Raw genomic sequence first — 13,979 nt, forward strand, 5'->3', positions numbered from 1 at the left:
CTGGAACCCAGCAGCCTAGTCAGCAGGAGGCAGAGGAATTAGTGTCTCTTTCCGGAGGACCCTGTCCTGGGGCCGCCTGGCAGTTGCTGCAGGGTCACAGGCTGGGGTTGAGGGTTGGAGAGCAGAGTCCTTTCCAAAGAACTCAGAGCTTCCAGTGCCTGGTCAGTTCGCCTCCGATTCTCAAGGAAATGTTCTTTTTGTCTCTGTTTTGGAGCTTTGACTGCAGAAGAGACCATTCAAACCACCTATGCCTTCCGGCTGGTGTGGCTCCGTGGTTGATCTTCGACCTCTGATCCAAGAGATCCTGTGGTTCCAGTTCCGGTCATGGCACATGTCAGGTTGTGGGCTGCATCCCCAGGGTGGGGCGCGCAGGAGGCAGTTGATGGAAGGTTTTCTCTAATCATTGGTGTTTCTCTCTCCCTCCCTCTCCCTTCCCCTCTGAGATTCTTAACATATTAAAAAAAAAAAACTTTCTAAAAGTCCGGTAAGCAAAATGGCAAGTGCACATATGCGGATATATATGCTATTTGATACCTATGCTCTTTTGAATAAACAATCTTCAAAGCTTCATGTCATATTTTCTGAAGGCGTTAACATCATAGATATTTTAACACTTAAAAAAATGTCGAGTTTAGCTGGGACCGGTTTGGTTCAGTGGATAGAGCGTCGGCCTGCGGACTGAAAGGTCCCGGGTTCGATTCCCGGCAAGGGCATGTATCTTGGTTGCAGGCACATCCCCAGAGGGTGTGTGCAAGAGGCAGCTGATCGATGATTCTCTCTCATCGATGTTTCTAACTTTCTATCCCTTTCTCTTCATCTCTGTGAAAAATCAATAAAATATATTTAAAAATAAATAAATAAATAAAAATGTCGAGTTTAATGCCAAAAAGAAGAGCATTTGCGAGAAGTTTAAGGTAATTACTAATAACTCCGATCTATGGGGAAAAAAATCCCGTTATTAATCGATATACCTGGTAACACCACTTTTGTGATGGTATGTCGCCTTCTTGTGGACATCTTTGGAATTGCGTCATTTGTTTACACCTTTTTCTTTTTTTTTCCGAGCCACCCCAAAGCAAAAGTACAGTAGTGACAAGTATAGCACGGAGAAGTTCCTTCACGAGCAATCTGACATTAACCATGTGATACCCTGTGACCCCGCAAATAATTAATAATTTTTTTTCGCCCAATTACCAGGGGCAATTTCCTATAAACCAGGGCCTTCTCCTGCACAACCATCAGCATCGGGTGTCCACGCTGATGCCTATCTGCTGTCCATTTCTCTGACGGATTGCAATGTGGCCTGTTGTCCCAGAAATGCCCTTGGCAGGCGGCCAGAGACTCCGCTGACACCCGCTTCCTGTGAGAGACGCCCTTTGCATTGAGTCTTCACCTCTCCCGGTCCCCCTCCTGGAACCTGTCACTGACTCAAGTGCTTTCACACTTTGCTGACCCGGCAGATACTAATGTCGGGAATCAGGGACCCTGCAGGCTGCAGAGACGCCCCCCAGAACGCACCCAGAACCGGGGACAGAGCCAAGGGGCCCTGACCCCGAACCTGAAGAGATAGGGAGCTGGGGCGACTCCCCTCCGCAGGGGTGGATCAAACCCATGCAAATGCAGTGTGAACTGAACGCTAAGTTAATGCGGTGTTAACCCTGAGTTAACATAGTTAACAGCCCACAGCCAAGGAGTCTTTATCTCCCCGGCACAGCACAGCGATTCCACCTGGCTGCGCCTGGGCAGTGTGGCTCAGTGGTTGAGCTTTGACCTGTGAACCTGGAGGTCTCATATCTGATTCCTGGTTCCATGCCCGGGTTGGGGCCTCCATGCCTGATGTGGAGGTGCAGGAGGCAGCCGATTCTCACTGTGGGTGTGTATCCCTGTGGCTGAAATCCATGAAAACATGTTATTTTCTTTTTGGAGAGAAACGCAGTGGCAGCTGTGCCAGCTTGCAGGGCTGCGGTTGGGGACGGCCTGTCAGGTGAGGTGGTAGCGGCAGGATGCCTGGGAGGAGGCACTTGAGGAGGCAGAGGAATTATTGTCTCTCTCGGGAGGACCCTGTCCTGGGGCTGCCTGACTGTGGCTGCAGGGTCACAGGCTGGGGTTGATGGTTGGATAGCAGTCCCTCCCGAAGGACTCGGAGTTTTCAGTGGCTGGTAATTTTGGCTCCGATTCTCAAGTAAATGTTCTTGTCTCTCTTCTCTGGAGCTTTGACAGCACAGGAGACCATGCAAACCACTGATGACCTCTGGCCTGTGTGGCTCCGTGGTTGAGCTTCAACCTATGAACCAGGAGGTCGTGCAGTTCCATTCCCAGTCAGGGCACATGCCAGGTTATGGGCTGCATCCCCAGAGTGGGACGTGCAGGAGGTAGTCGATGGAAGGTTTTCTGTAATCATTGGTGTTTCTCTCTCTGTCCCTTCCTTTCCCTTCCCCTCTGAGATCCATAACATATTAAAAAGAACAAAGAAAAATAATTTTTTAAAAATATATTGTATTGTTTTTTAACAGAGAGGAAGGGAGAGAGATAGAGAGCTAGAAATGTCGACTAGAGAGAAACATCGACCAGCTTCCCCCTGCACAGCCCCCACCGGGGATGTGCCCGCAACCAAGGTACATGCTCTTGACTGGAATCGAACCCGTGACCTTCCAGTCTGCAGACCCACGCTCTACCACTGAGCCAAACTGCTTTCGGCAAAAAACAACTTTTTTTTTTTTTTTTTTTTTTAGACTATCTGGCTTATTGGGAAAAATTCATAATAAAAACTGTAACTGCTTATCCTGCAATTTACAAAATAATAATTGGATATATCAAATGAATTGGTTTTCGTTCTGTAAGTACAAATGGTAAAAAAAACAATAACCCATGTGATATATCATATATTTCCCATTCAGAGATATCTCTGAATTCACCTGTTGCATGCTTTATACCAGATATTTTAAATCAGTTTACCAAAGAAGACCATGTTTTTTACTATCTTTAAGTTTTTACTTACAGTTACAATCTATCAGAAGCTGTGTCTATGTGGGTAGAGCCTGTTCAACTGAGATGAGAAATTGAAGTCATTTCTTCTCCCAAGGTTGTTTTAATGTTCTTCTGTGATAGGAATGGCCTTCCTAGTGCTTTGCTACACAACCTAAGCATATCTGTCAGTCACCATGACTTAGACCCCGCCCATCTTTCAACGCAATTTACTCTGGTCTTTAACATATACACACAAAACAATACAGATTAACATATCATTTTCCCCACACCCCACCCCTACAAACCACTTTTAAAGAGAAAATTTCATCTTAGCATTTCCTTGCATAGAAGACCTTACTACTGCTACAGGCTTTGGCCATGAAAGAATACTGTCTTACATGACATATCAAGTTAATGTGAATCTTAGCAAAAAAATAAAATAAAAAAAAATCTATTAGTTAGGATATAAATTAGAAATTCTCACAAATGATATGCATTCAGGAAACTCTTTTGCCTTCCTTAACTAGCAGGAGGCTGGGAAAATATTTATCTTCTACATTTCTTTTAGAAGATTTGGTCCCTGACAATTTTTTTTTTTAAACCAATATTTCCTTTTCTTTAAATAGACCTAGTGTAATCCGGGACAAACAGACACTTGATAAGATTACTTAAATCTTTTTAAGCCTTCTTATTTTTTACCTCATAAAATGGTAAGTTTCATATTTGTATTCTTTTACAAATGCAGTATAAATTGTATAGACATATAGTAAGACAATATTGGCATATTCCAGAAAATTCGTGAAAAGTAGTTATGTTTCATTTAACTCTATAATAATTATATATATATATATATATATATATATATATATATATATATATATCTCGAATATGAAACTAGAACACCATGTAAGAAATAGTTTCTCACACATTATTGTAGTGCTTTGCGTAGTCTAATGACATGAACAGTACCCTGCTCCCCTGCCTGACAAATAGGTTCAAAGTATTCTGGGAAAAACAGTTTCTTCTTCTGGAATCCATCCCAGCAGAAGGAATCTGCCGCCGCCTTAGGCAGAGGAGTAGAAGTATCGAGGCTTGGCGTTGCCCAGGAGGTCATCTTCCTAATTGGGGAGGCAGCAGAAGAAGGAGCAGCCGATCAGGATGATCGTGGCCGCCCACCCAAAGCCGTATGTCCAGTTATATAATAGATGTATTTGACGGCGTGGTTGAGATGAACGGTGAAGGTCTGGGTGTACTTAACGGGGTAAATCACCAGGGAGATGATCTGGAACACAGCCGCCAGGGCCAAAATGACTCTCAGGAAGGCGAGCATCTGGGGTCCGCAGAGGGCGAAAAGGAGAGGATGAAGCAGATGCACAGGATGATGAAGCCGCAGAAGAGCATGGCCTCGGCGGCCCTTCCCCACGCGTATTCGATGAGGCTCTGGCAGCCATCCGCCTCGGACCCGCTGCCGCCGCCCTCGTGGAAGCATCGCCACTACAGCGAGGACGTCTGGATGTGGTCCCTGCACTGCAGTCAGCCGCGGCCGGCCAGCGCGATGATGTTGAAGGCGATGGCGCTGAGCAGGAACAGCGGCAGGATCCAGCGGGCGCGCTCGCAGGCCAGGCCGCAGCGCAGCATCGAAAAACCACTTCCTTTAAACCCAGTGAGCAAAATGGCAAGTGCACATATGCGGATATATATGCTATTTGATTTGATACCTATGCTATTTTGAATAAACAATCTTCAAAGCTTCATGTCTTATTTTCTGAAGGCGGTAATATCATAGATATTTTAATGCCTGAAAATGTCGAGTTTAATGCCAAAAAGAAGAGCATTTTCGGGAAGTTTCAGTTCATTACTAATAACTCCATCTATGGGGAAAAAATCCCATTATTAACCAAAATACCTGGTAACACCACTTTTGTGGTGTTATGTCGCCGTCTTGTGGACATCTCTGGAATTGCGTCGTTTGTTTACACTTTTTTTTATTTTATTGTTTAAGCCGTCCCAAAGCAAAACTACAGTAAAGTGACCAGAATAGCACAGAGACGTGTCTTCACGAGCAATCTTAAATTACCCGTGTGATGCCCTATTACCCCAGAAATATTATAATTTTTTTCTCCCACACACCTTGTGCAATTTCCTATAAATCAGGGCCTTCTCCTGCACAACCCTCAGCATCTGGGTGATGCGTGTCTGTTGTCCAGTCTTCTGACAGGATTGCAATGTGGCCCCATGTCCCAGGAATGCCCTCGGCTGGCGGCCAGAGACCTCGCTGACAACTCCTTCCAGTGAGAGGCACCCTTTGCATTGAGTCTTCACCTCTCCTGGTCCCCCTCCTGGAACCTGACACAGACTCGAGCGCTTTCACACTTTTCTGACCCAGCAGATACTAATGTCGGGAATCAGGGACCCTGCAGGCTGCAGAGACGCCCCCCAGAACGCACCCAGAACCGGGGACAGAGCCAAGGGGCCCTGACCTATGAAGCATAAGAGATAGGGAGCTGGGGCGACCCCCCTCCGCAGAGGTGGATCAAACCCATGCAAATGCAGTGTGAACTGAACGCTAAGTTAATGCGGTGTTAACCGTGAGTTAACATAGTTAACAGCCCACAGCCAAGGAGTCTTTATCTCCCGGGCACAGCACAGCGATTCCACCTGGCTGCGCCTGGGCAGTGTGGCTCAGTGGTCAAGCTTTGACCTGTGAACCATATCTGATTCCTGGTTCCATGCCTGGGTTGGGGCCTCCATGCCTGATGTGGAGGTGCAGGAGGCAGCCGATTCTCACTGTGGGTGTGTATCCCTGTGGCTGAAATCCATGAAAACATGTTATTTTCTTTTTGGAGAGAAACGCAGTGGCAGCTGTGCCAGCTTGCAGGGCTGCGGTTGGGGACGGCCTGTCAGGTGAGGTGGTAGAGGCAGGATGCCTGGGAGGAGGCACTTGAGGAGGCAGAGGAAATAGTGTCTCTCTCGGGAGGACCCTGTCCTCGGCCCACAGACCATGTCTGCAGGCTCACAGTCTGAGGGTGAGTATTTGAGAGCATAGTCCCTCCCAAAGGACCTGGAGCCTCGAGTGCCTGGTAAGTTCACCTCCAACTTTCAAGCAAATGTACCTTTGTCTCTGTATATTGGAGCTGTGACTACAGAGGAGACCATTAAAGCCACCGATGCCCTACGGCCAGCCCCTGTGGCTCAGTGGTTGAGTTTTGACCTATGAACCAGGAAGTTGTGCGGTTCCATTCCCGGTCATGGCACATGCCAGTTTGTGGGCTCCTTGAGAGAGGCAATATAGGGGTAGCATATTATTTGTGAGTGTTGTTTATGGTACACACATGCCCTTTTTTTTTTTTTTAAATGCAAATGTGTTCCAAAAAGATTGTGGTGAGTAGTTTGCTGTTGCAACATATTTTTATTTTTTTAGAATTATTTTATTGATTTTTTATAGAGAGGAAGCTAGAGAGATAGATAACTGGAAACGTCTATGAGAGAGAAACATCTACCAGCCGCCTCCTGCACACCCCCTTACCGGTGATGTGCCCACAACCAATGTACATGCCCCTGACCGGAATCGAAACTGGGACCCTTCAGTCCGCAGACCGATGCTCTACTGCTGAGCCAAACCGGTTTCAGCACAACATATTGTTTTTAAAAATGTATTGGAAATTTGTTTTCTTATTTGGTAAAGGAAGAGAGGAGGGAGAAATCTGGAATCCTTGATGAGGGAGAATTGGAACTCGTGATAATTCTTGCTGTGGGTTGTGCACCCCTTCTCTTCGATGGCCGTCAAGGGGTTATCTGTAGGTTGTTGTCTGGCAGTTCCCTGTGAGATGACTGATTGGCACCCTGAATGAGATTCCCCCCCCCCGCCCCCCCTCCTGAGTCCTTTTTGAAGGGAAGTGCAGAGTGTTGAGCTGTGTAAGTTGTACGTTGATGGTGGGATGAGTGAGCAGCAGTGGGATGGTGGTGCTGTTGAGTGTTAAAGATGTGCCATTGCAAGGCTTGCCTGTGAGGCTCCTTTAGTGTGAGTGAAGGTGTTGTCCTGTGGTGTTAGCAGCACGTGTGATGCCTAGATCTTTCAGTTGAATTTGTGATTTTTTTAAAGTGTGTTTGATGTGTCCTTTTCCGTCTGTGAAATATGGCAATGTAATCATTGGTGAATTTTGTGAATTGTGTGACATTGCAAGTTTAAAATGAGTAATTTTTTGAAATTACGTGCTGCAGCAAGAGAAGTGATGAAATCTGAAGGTTGTTCTTTTTGTTTATTTTGTTGCACTCCGTCCCTTTTTTAAAATAATAATTTTTAAAGGAACTCTATACTGGCATTGAAGCTATGTTTGTTGGAATTGAATGATGTAGGAGATGGGAGGGAGAGAGGAGAGAGAGAGAGAGAGAGAGAGAGAGAGAGAGAGAGAGAGAGAGAGAGAGAGAGAGAGAGAGAGAGAGATTTCTCTTTTCAACTTTCTCCCAGGAACCTCGGTGCGAGCCATGTCGTCTGTGTCCATGGTGCTGAGAGGTGTCTTATTGTTAATGCGTTTCTCGCGTTGGTCAGCAGGTGTCGCCAAGTCCTCGCTGATGACATGGTGCTGAGAGGTTTCTCGCTTTGAAGGCGTTTCCTCCGTTTGTCAGTAGATGTCGCCAAGTCCTCAGCGATGATACTTCTTGGTGCTCCTGTCCATGTTGCTGATAGGTGTCTGGTTGTGAAGGCGTTTCTTGCGTTGGTCATCAGGTGTCGCCAATGAGACATGTTGTGTGTTGTTTTGCTGGGGAGTTTTCCTTGTGATGTGTTGGGGCGATGTGTGCCTTTGTAGAGTGTGTTGTCAAGGGGTTATCCTTTTTTTGCGCCCCTCAGGTGAGGTGCCGTTCATGGCCAAGGTGTGTTGTTATTTGTGACGTCTCCTGAGGCGCGTGGTGACTCTGCGTTTTCTTTTTACTTATTTAATTTTTTTGTGTGTGGAAGTTGTGGTTGTGTGTAGCCAAGTGTTTTGGAATGGAGCCGAGTGTTCCTAAATGTTGTTCAGAGGCAGTTGTGAGGAGGTTTAATTTTTTATTTTAAATTTAAATGAAATAGTGTGACGTTGATTGTGATTCGTTGAGAATAGGATTGCATTGTTATGTGAAGAATGTTCCATTTTTACTGTGGAGTGAGTGTTGTTGTTGGGAGGCGATGTCCCTGAGGCATGTGAGGAGGCTCCGTTCCACTGTCCGAGGCTATGTGTGTCCGTGTCCCCTCTTCCCCCCATATTTGCCATTTTGAAGGCAGCCATCGGCAGGTGTTTGAGCCCCTTATGTGGAGTTTATGTTTCGGGGTATGTGTTGCCTGTAAGGTTTTTATGATGAAGTGGTTGTGTGCATTGGGCTTGCTGGCATCCCCCATGGGCAAAACCCCCTCCTCCAGGATGCGGTTTGAGTGTGCTTGATTCCCTGATGCCATGGAAGTGCGTTGAGCACTGTTTGTTGTGAAAAACCAGCTGGGGTGTTATTTGTGTGTTGAGTTCTGGTTGTGTTTCCCTTGTGGTTTGCAGGCCATTTTTTCTGGCCTTAGTGAGGGCAGTGGTGCCTGGCACGCTTGCAAATTGAAGCAAATTCTAGCGGCCCCCCGCCCCCCTGCCCCAAGGCTGCAGTTGAATGCAAAGGTTAAAATGCAAAGGAGTTACTAGATGTCTAAGTCCTGGGGCGGGCAATCTGTTCCCTGAGGACGAGTCATTTGCATCTTGATCGGGCCATTGTTGTTTTGCCTGTGGGAGGACCTAGTTGTGAAAGGTGGTATTGAGTTTGAAGTTCCGTTTTTGGTCCCCCTGCAGGCGCATCCCCCCCACCTCCCCGTGGGATCTGAAGTGTTTTCTTTGTTGTTGTGAATGGTTAGTGTAAAGTCGTCTGCAGCCCTCTAAATGTTTTCTTTTGTTTTTTTGTTTTTGCAAAATAGCAGTCACCCCACCGCCCAGAATTGTGTGGGTGGGTTGGGTTTCTTTCACGTCCTGCACGTCTGTGTCCTTGTTTGAATGAAATTGTGTGAAACCAGGTGTTGCAAAGTGGTATTTGTAGAGCACTGTGTCCACGCGTGGATATTGTTGTGCATCGTGTTTGCCGTGTGTTTGTTAACGTCGTGTCAAAGCTCCGTGTTAGCTAGGAGGTGTTAGGAGAGACATTTATTGGGGCAGTAGGTCCACTGTGTGAGGGGATTTTTATATTTTTATATTGAAGAAACGATGGCATGAGATTGTCTTATGTGTATGTCGGTATTTTTTGGCAATTTGTAGTTCCCATGTGTTGTTGGTGGTCCTTACAGTTCCTGTGTCTCTGCCGTCGTCCCAGTGGGTCCATGGCTGTTTTTAAGGGGGCATTTGGATCATTTCCTTGTTTGTGTGTGCCCTTTTCTAACTTTTGGTTCATGTGTAAATGTTGGTTTACCAGGAAAGTAGGTGTTGCCCCTTGAGGATGCTCTGAAAAGGCAGTGAGTTCTGGAAAGTCTCCCCAGAATGTCGATGAGTCTCCTGAATGTCAGAGTGTGTGTGCGTTTTCCTCTATTTATGATTTCTCCTATGGACTCCTCCAAAGTATAAGAAATTGTTCAAACCGGTTTGGCTGATTGTGTGGCTAGAGCACATGTGTCAAACACAAGGCCCGCGGGCCAAATCCAGCCCGCCAGGCCTTGCAATGTGGCCCGTACCGCGCTGTCATCACTGCACTCCGCTGTCAGTTTATGACATTGTCAGTTTATGACTGTTCAGTAAACCATTCGGCCTGCGATTTAGGCTGGATTTTAGATTTTGGCCCCTTCTCTGATTGAGTTCGACACCCCTAGGCTAGAGCGTCTGGCTGCGCAGTGAAAGGTTCCCGGTTCTTACCCGGTCAAGGGCATGTACGGTTGTTGCGGTCACATTTTCCGGTGTGTGTTGGGGGGGGCTTGCATGAGCAGCTGATTGATGTTTGTTTGTCATCCATGTTTCTAAATCTGTATCCCTGTCCCTTACTTTTGGAAAGAAAAAAATAAGAAGTCACCAACATATTCATTAAGAAACAAAGTGTGAGAAATTGTTTCAAGATTTGGGTTTGAGCCGAAACCCAATCGTTCAAACCGGTTTTGCTCAGGTTGCCGTTTGCGTGCCTTTTTTTGTTGGTCAAGTTTTGCTATGTATGGATTATTGGAATTTAAAAAAAGGCATACGAGGTTTTTCTTTCTTTTTCTTTCTGTTTTTGTCTTCTTGAGTGCAGAAGCGTTGTGGGGTTGTAGGTGAGGGGCTGGTATGGGACAAAGGAGCGGGGCGGTGTCCTCCCACGGGAAAGAGAAGCTGTGAGATGAATCAGGAAGGTGGTGGAGTGAAGTGTGGTTGTTGTAAAGTTCCAGCTGAGAGGTTTGAGACGCAGAAGCAAGACACAGAGTCCAGGCGATTTAAAAGGGGAGAGGCTTTCATCTGCGCTATCAGGCAAAGTTCGCTGGTCTGAGGGTGGGCCACTGTCACAGAAATGTCTTTATAATTTAGTCTTTAGGATTTATAATTTAGAACAAAGTTAATTTCCTGTGGTTTGAACCTTTAAAAGGTACTGCCTACCACTGCAATGGTGCAGTCGTGTGGAGACCACCTGCTTGTGTTGCTCTCGTTGCTGACCTGGCCAGATATTTCAATAAATCCTTGCCTGTTTTTTAAATTAATTATCAGTCTCCGGTGGTCTTATTTTGAACCCAGGGTTCAACCCCACAACACAGAGTCCGAGGACAGTGATTGGCATTGAGTCAGTAGGTGCAGGAGTTTTTAGTGTAGATGAAGTCTGTTCCTTTGTGATTGTCATGTAAGTTGTTTATCCAGGTAGGTGCGTAATTTATGTCCATCAGTGTTTTCTGTGTAAAGGACCCTTCACCTGGTGAGGGTGGAGCCACACGTGCGTGTGGTGGTGTGTTGTAAGTGTAAGCTCGCAAGCCTTGTGCTGTTGTGAGAAGTGAGGTGAGGCACGGTACCGGTTGAGGTGCCTCCTAGGTGAGGTTGTTTGTTGATGAGGTGGAGGCATTTTTGAGTCCTGAGACAGTGGTATGTGTTGTGTCAAGTTTTAATTTGTAAGTGTTGTCCATGTCCTTTGAAGTGTTATTCCTTATTTGTTGTCTCGGTTGGCCTGTTTGGTAGACAGCGGATGCATTTTTAATGTTAGATTGTCATGTGTGTGAGATTCTTGGTGTTGTGGTAATATGTGGATTTTTTAAATCAAATTTTCACGGTCTATGTTTTTTATTGTCTGTTCAGGCAATGAATTCCTTAGGTTTTGATGCCTTTGCTTGTATTGTGGAGTCAATTGTGGTTTTTAGTTGAGGACGATGTAGTGGCTTTGAAAGGAGAATTAAAAATTTTCTTTTTTTTGGCAGGGCATGGTAGTTTGCATATTTTTGCTAGAAGTGTCTCTGGAGGCTGTTATTGATATGCAGATGCTATTTCCCTCCCCAGGGCAATCCGGAAAGGGAGCCTTGATGGGCCATTATTAGGAAAGCATGGCGGATGCCTAATGCAAAAGGACTGGGGATGTTGAAAAGGCTGTAAGTTGTTTATGTTTGCATGATAATTGGGCTTTTGAAATGGGGAGGAAGTTTCCTGCTAGGCCTTGTGGGTGTGGATGATCTGTCTGTCCTGCTGGCCCTCGTTTTTCCTGGAGGTGTGTGTGTGTGTGTGTGTGTGTGTGTGTGTGGCCAGTGTGTTTCATTGTGTTGTGTTGTTGGTCATGAAGGAGCGTGGACGATGGTTTGCGTTGTGTGTGTTGTGGTAGGACATGTGTTTGTGGTTGAGGAGTGAGCGTAGGCAGGCCTAGGAGGAGGCAAGTAAGGTGTGAGTGTGTTGTGTAGATTTTGGATGGAAGCCGAATGTTGAGTGGTGGCGTTGGTGCAGTAGTTTTTGATGCTAATATTTGTGTAAGTGAGGTGGTGTTGGGAGGTGGAACCCTGGGTTCAAAATAAGACCACCGGAGGCTGATTAATTAATTAAAAAAAGCAGGCAAGGATTTATTGAACTGTCCAGGACAGCCACAAGAGCACCACATGCAGGTGGACTCCAAATGACTGCACCATTTTAGGGGTAGGCAGTCCCTTTTGAAGGTTCAAACCGCAGGAATTTTCCTTTGTTCTAAATTCTAAATCCTAAAGACTAAATTCTAAAGACTGGGGACAGCCCGCAGGGTTGGTTCCCAGTCACATCCTGCTGGACATTGGAATGTGTCCCTATCTTGCGATAGCCGATAACACAGAAGCAGAGCTCAGCGGTTAGTCTCTAAAGGTTATCTACAATTTCTATCCCTGAATCTACTGAGTCAGTGGGAATTAATCTCCTGTGGTCCTGTTCCCAGGCAAGGGAAAATTGCCTTAGCCTCCAGGTCTTCACCTGTAAGCTGAGGTAAGAACCATGTGTTTTAATCAGATGCAACAGCAACACTTAGCAGGGTTAAAATTCAAACAGCAGTTTTTACCAAAGTATGGTTGCCACTATATATCAGGTGGGATGGTTGGGAATGTGAGTGAGTGTCTCCGGGGATGTGTTTGGTGGGAATTGTGAGTATTGTGTTTGACCACAAAAGGTAAATTTCAGGAACCTATTTTGTGTCAGGCAATGTACTTGTGTCAATCTTGTAGGGGACCCGGGAGTGTAGGTTTTGATTTTAGTTTTTTTTCCATGTTGGAGAGTTTGTATTGCTGTATATTTTTGTTGTGCACCGAGGAATGCAAGATCACATGGAGGTTGTGAGGTTATTTTGCTGAATGTGTTTGTGTTTTAATTTTTCAGGAGGTAAGCTTGCAGGGAGGCAGGCAGGCAGGCAGGCAGGCAGGATTTGTGGTAAGGTTTCCTGTGCCAAAGTTTCAGAAAGCAGACATTGTCCCTGGTAATAATATGTAAAAAGAGCTGGGCAACCTTGATGGCTGTGAATAGTCGTAGCCATTAAGTCATTGTGTGGTTGAGATAGTGGTCTTTGAGGCCACTTGAATTTGTTAATGCTATGTAAATTGTTCTTATTTCCTGTTTCTGGAATTTGCCACCTAAGAGATATCTTTGTGTGAGAATGTCGCGGAAAGGAATGGTAAAAGGACACAACAGACAGTCGTGCTCCCTTAGGGGTGGAGTGCTGCGTGGCCCCCATTTTCCCAAAGAAGTCTTTGAAGTGTATTAATGTTAGTGTGTGTCCTTGTCTAGAAAGCGTACTGTGAGTGGGCCCTGAACCAGGCGTGTCGTGTAATGGGATCGTGCATCAAAGTGTCTACGTGAGAAGATCTAGTAGGGTGTGTAAGATTTGTGGCACTTTGCTTCTGTTTGCTTGCTGAGTTTGCTTGTGTTCATCTTCAGAGAGAGCATGTAAGAGCATGTTAGGTAGCGTGTGGAGTCTCTTATTGAAATGTTTTTTTTCATGTTGCATGTGTTTTATTGTTTAGGTGAGGTTGTTCTTGATGTGGTATGTAATTTTTGTGCTCCCCTTGCCTGTGTTTTGATTTGTTTTTGTTTGTATTTCAAGTAGGGACACGTTAGCATTGTGTTTTTAGATTTTTTGGTCCCTGTGTGAGCACGTGTGGCTATTTTTTCCATTGCTTCGTAGGGAGCGTGTAAAAAATGAGTGTGTTCGGGAGGTATGGGGAGGGAGGGAGGGAGAGAGAGAGAGAGAGAGAGAGAGAGAGAGAGAGAGAGATGAAATGTTGATGTGAGAGATAAATGAGTTTAGTTTAGTTTTTTATCTGTATAGATATAATTGTAGGCTGTTATTTTTACAATTGTAAGGTTTTTTTTTTTTTTTTTGTTTTTTTTTAAAGAAGGAGGGAGCCTGTCCTCGAACCCCTGGAAAAGGGGCTGCGTCCGCCGCCATCCACCCCCGGCTTTCCCCGGTCCCGGCGGGGTTCGCAGAGAGGAGGCAACGGTCGCCGGGCCGGGCGCGAGCGGGGTTCTCCCTCCTCCTTCCTTCACTCACATTTGTAAGGGTTTAATGTGGGATCCTGCCATTCCCCCGTCCCAGGACATTTATGTTTGTGTTGTTGTTGTCGTATTGTGTGGTGTTTT

At 45.8% G+C, this 13,979-nt stretch overlaps 1 pseudogene across 1 annotated transcript; it reads right to left on the reverse strand.

The window, feature by feature from the left end:
• Window positions 1-4,031: 4,031 nt before the first annotated feature.
• LOC311616058 (p53 apoptosis effector related to PMP-22-like) lies at window positions 4,032-5,363 on the reverse strand (annotated as a pseudogene). The gene has a single exon. The product of its transcript is annotated as a p53 apoptosis effector related to PMP-22-like (transcript).
• Window positions 5,364-13,979: the final 8,616 nt, after the last annotated feature.

Source organism: Pipistrellus hanaki (genome assembly GCF_964339955.1).
Source record: "Pipistrellus hanaki genome assembly, contig: scaffold_41, whole genome shotgun sequence".
Lineage (NCBI taxonomy): Eukaryota > Metazoa > Chordata > Mammalia > Chiroptera > Vespertilionidae > Pipistrellus > Pipistrellus hanaki.